This window comes from Ipomoea nil, unplaced genomic scaffold (genome assembly GCF_001879475.1).
Source record: "Ipomoea nil cultivar Tokyo-kokei standard unplaced genomic scaffold, Asagao_1.1 scaffold1566, whole genome shotgun sequence".
NCBI lineage: Eukaryota > Viridiplantae > Streptophyta > Magnoliopsida > Solanales > Convolvulaceae > Ipomoea > Ipomoea nil.
The window spans coordinates 131,408-136,876 of NW_017617994.1; positions in this window are offsets into that span (position 1 = coordinate 131,408).

Consider the following 5,469-nt stretch of genomic DNA (forward strand, 5'->3'; position numbering starts at 1 on the left):
ATACAGCTATGCAATAAATTTGGGCAAATTATGCTGTGCATACGTATGCACCATGCATGGTGCATACGGATGCAAAAACGACGTCGTTTTGCATCAAAACGCGCGTCCTACTTAAAACAAAAAATCAGTTTCGATTCCCAGCAACAACATTATGTTATTCATTTTTTAGTTCATTCATTTTGGATTTTTAATTATGAAATTCTTGATTTATAGTTATGCAATTCTAGATGTATAGTTATGCAATTCTGAATGTGTAGTTATGCAATTATGGATTTATAGTTATGAAGTTATGGATGTGTAGTTATGCAATTCTGGATGTATAGTTATGAAGTTATGAATGTATACTTATGCAATTCTGGATTTATAGTTATTAAATTATGGATGTGTAGTTATGTAATTTTGGATGTATAGTTGTGAAATTATGGATGTGATGAACTCGAACAACCTCACTGGTGAAATTCCAATTTCTATAGGGAACTTGCAAATTTTAAGGATTCTACTACACCTTGATACAAATCAACTTTCAGGTCACATTTTTCAAGAAATTGGTTTATTGACATCCCTTATTGATTTAAATATGGATTTAAATAATCTCATTGGTCAAATCCCTACTTCAATTGAAAATTTGAAAAATTCAAGGGAGTTGTATCTCAACACAAATGGACTCTCTGTTAGCATTCCGGCTACCATTGGAAATTTGAGGACTTTGGCCTTATTTTATAATAATCTCACTGGGCAAATTCCTTTCTCTTTAGGAGGTTTGAAAAATTTAGAATTCCTTCATCTCCATGTTAATGAACTTTCTGGTCGTATTCTCGAAGAAATTGGATTGTTATCCACCCTTGTCATACTAAGAGTAGATTCAAATTATTTGTTCAGTTAGAAACTTGACAAAATTGAATAGATTTAATTTTCTCTATTTTTCAATCAACTCAGTGGCCACCTTCCATTAGAACTAAATAATGTTAGTGCAAATCTCACTTATTTTGAAATAGGTAGTAATCATTTCTCAGGTCCTTTGCCAGAGAATTTATGTCTTGGCAAGTCACTAACCTATTTTCAGTTGTGTACAATAACATTAGTGGAAACATTCCCAAAGGCATAAAAAACTGCACAACCTTTAAAAGAGTTAGGCTTGAATATAACAACTCTCAGGAGACTTATCTGAAGATTTTGGAATATATCCAAACCTAAATTACTTTGATTTGAGTTCCAATAACTTCCATGGCCAGCTATCTTCAGACAGGGTTTTTGTTCAAAGCTAGCAGCTTTGAAGATTTCCAGAAAGAGAATTTCTGGGAATATCCCACCTGAACTTGCAAATGCATCTCATCTAGAATTGCTTGATCTCTCTTCCAATGAACTTGTTGGGAACATTCCAAAGAGTTTTAGTACTCTACATTACTAGGGTGTTTTAAAGTTGGATGACAACAAACTGTTTGGCAACATAACATTAGGAATTGGGGAATTGTCTTTGATCACAGAGTTGAACTTGGGTGCAAATAGGTTCATTGGTTTTGTTCCAGAGGGCTTAAGAAGTTGTCAAAGGTTAACTGTCTTGAAGCAACAGACAAGTTTGATTCAAGATACTGCATTGGAGTGGGAGGATCTGGAAGTGTATTTCGAGCTGAGTTATCCAATGGTCAGGTGTTTGCAGTAAAAAAGTTGAATGATGAATCCATATATGGATGTGTAGTTATGCAATTCTGGATGTATAGTTATGAAGTTATGGATGTGTAGTTATGCAATTCTGGATTTAAAGTTATTTTAATTATGGATGTGTAGTTATGTATAGTTATGAAATTATGGATGTGATGAAATTATGGATGTGTAGTTATGCATTTCTGAATTTATTTATTTATTTATTTTTTTAAGTTAGACGCCAAAACAACGTCGTTTTTTCATCCGGATGCACCATGCATGGTGCATACGGATGCACATCATAATGATCCATAAATCTAACCCATGGTCGGATATTGAGGCTTGTAAGAATTAAGATGGGCAACAGTATAGGGCCTCAATTTCAGAGGTTCTAATATTTACCTCGTTCATACTTATTTGAAATAAAAATCATATATTTTACCATAGGGACGATAATTTTTACATTCACCTGGAGTTACACCGTTCATACTTCTTTAAAATAAAAATTGTAAATTTTACTGTATTAATTTTAAAATTTGTTCTTATATTTTTGGTAGGGCCTCATTTATTTGTTCAAGCGGGCCACATAAATAAAAAAAAAGGCGGCACTGATCTGACCAACCTAATATGATACATTGAGATGCTACTAGCTAAGACAATTTATATCATGCACCACGGCGCACATAGCAATGTGCGCCCAGGCACAAAACGCGTGTGTTTCATGCTGACGTCATACTATCGTCACTCTGTCCATCCGAACAGACCAAACCTCATTATATGTATTTAGTAAAATTTTTGTGTCTAGCGTTATGAGTTTATGTGTATTCAGTTAAGAGTTTATGTGTATTATGTTAACCAAACCCATTATGTGTATTCAGTTAAAAGTTTATGTATATTGTGTTATGAGTTTATGTGTATTATGTATTATGTTAGATTATATGTATTCTTTTATGAATTTATGTGCATTCGAAACAAGGGATTTTTTTTAACAATTTAACAAAACGACGTCGTTTTGGGAGGCGCGGGACGCACCCTGGTGCACGGTATAACGATTGACTAGCTAATCATCATTCCGGTTTTGTAAGCGTAGATGCCGACAATTAGTCAATTAAAGTATGTAACCAACATAAATTTACTCTATTATTATATCATTGAGATGCTACTTCCGACTTAGACTAATATTTTTTGTCAAATATTTTACTCAATAAAATATCAGGTAATGTATTCATCCACTACTCATCCCCTACTACGGAGTATCTAAACACACTTTTTAGTGCTCCTAGTAAACACACTTTCTCTTGTATCACAATGAGAATGTCTGCATATAAACTATTTTTGTTGCTTACTATTAAACACCTCCTATCCCTTCATGTTTCTTCTTCTTCTACCCCTATTCCCAATACTACAAACACAAATCCATTTTTGCCTGCAAATAGTTTGCAAGTAGAAAATGAAGTAGGTGCTCTTTTAACTTGGAAGTCCAGTCTTGATGGCAAAAGCCAAAAAGTACTTTCATCTTGGGTTGGTAGCAATTCATGCAAATGGATTGGAGTTACTTGTAATAGATATGGGAGTGTTACAAGTATGAACCTTTCTGGCCGGTTACAGTTTACAAGGTAATCTTCAAGTTTTGAATTTTCCATCCTTGTTTCATTTGCAAGTTATTGATCTTTCTAAAAATTCTATCAACGGTAGCATTTCTTTTATTAAAGATATGCTCCATTTTCAAAATTTAACGACTATGTGTCTCTATGAAAATTGGTTTTCTGTTCCAATTCCTCATGCGATTGGATATTTAAATTCACTAGTGGATTTGGAATTGAACTCGAACAACCTCACGGGTGAAATTCCAATTTCTATAGAGAACTTGCAAAATTTAACGATTCTACATCTCGATACAAATTAAATTAACTTTCAGGTCACATTCCTTAAGAAATTGGTTTATTGACATCCCTTATTGATTTAAATATGGGTTTAATAATCTCATTGGTCAAATCCCTATTTCAATTGGAAATTTAAAAAATTTAAGGGAGTTGTATCTCAACACAAATGGACTCTCTGGTAGCATTCCTGCTACCATTGGAAATTTGTCAAATTTGAGGACTTTGGCCTTATTTTATAATAACCTCACTGGGCAAATTCCTTTCTCTTTAGGAGGTCGATCTGACAAATTTAGAATTCCTTCATCTCCATGTTAATGAACTTTGGTTTTAATCATAGTGATACCGATTGGAGTTATTGGTGTTGTTGCAATGATTGTTGTCATATGGTTGATTCCACTAAGAAGGCGCATCAAAGAAATCCTAAGGGCATCCAGAGAAAATATTCTTTTTGACCAAGAATATGAGCCTCATATATCTGATTTTGGCACGGCTAGACTCTTGAGTTCCAATTCATCGAATTGGACTTCGTTTGCTGGAACATTTGGTTACACTGCTCCAGATATTTATTGTACTAATCTTTTTTAATTATATAAACTATATATATAGTTATAGATCCAATTTTTTATTCCTATTTTTATTTTGTTTGTAGAGTTTTCTTACACAATGAAGGTGAACGAAAAGTGTGATGACTGAAAAGTTTATATATTATGAACCTGTCGCACAATATATAATTTCTCAGGGTACATTCTATCAAGCATTTTCTAGTGTTCTACCTGGTTTAGATTTTATGATGCATGTATCATACAATTAGTTAGACGGTTCAATCCCAAACAATAAAGCTTTTCTGGAAGTCCTTGAGAAATAACTAAGGTTTATGCGGAAATCATTTTGGCTTTAAGCCTTGCTCCCCTTACAACCAAAGAGATCATATGAGATGAAATTTGTTCTTAATCATACTAGTAACATTTGGAAGTTTGTTTGTGGTCATTGGCATTCTTGTCATATTAATTATTTGATCAAAAGAGCAATATTATAGAAAGACCAAGGGAAAATTATTACTAAAGATGTGCCGAAGACCATGGGAAAATGGCATATAAAAGTATCCTTGCTTCGAATTCAAGATATTGTATTAGTGATTGAGGCTGGACATGCCATTGTTTTCAATGTTGAGCTACCAAGTGGTCAAATAGTTATTGAGGCCGGGCAATTGAAGAAGATTAATTATGCAATCTCAAAAATTTTTAAATGAGGTCTGTAGTTTAACTGAGTACTTGGAAGGTGAAAAAGCATGATAAAAAAGCATTGGAATTGAATTTAATGTACGTGGATGAAATTAAAAGGGTAAATGTAGTTAAAGATGTGGCTAAAGCATTATATTGTCATATATATATATATATATATATATATATATATATATATATATATATATATGCCCCGTGTTTATCGAGACATATCTACTAAGACTGACCTATTTGATTTTGAATACGAAGCTCATGTTTCTGATTTCAGCACAACAAGAATATTGAGTCTTGATTCATTTAATTGGACTTCATTTGTTGGGACATTTGGCTATGCAGCTCCTTGTACACGGCAAATTATATCATGCACAAGGGTGCATAATGCATTGTGCGCCCTAAGAATTTATGTGCATTATGTTAAGAGTTTATGCGTATTATGTTAAAAGTTCATGTGTATTATGTTAAGAGTTTATGTATTATGTTAGATTATGTGTATTATGTTAGAAGTTTATGCGTATTTTACTATACAATTATGTACATACGAAACAAGGAATTAGCATCCTGGTGCACAATATAACAATTGCCTTGTACACATTAATTATATTACAAAACATATTTTTAAGAGAAAAGGGACAAATAGGCCCTCAAACATTTGTTAAAGAGTCAATTAGCCCCACCAACTTTTTAAAGGTGCAATTACACCCATA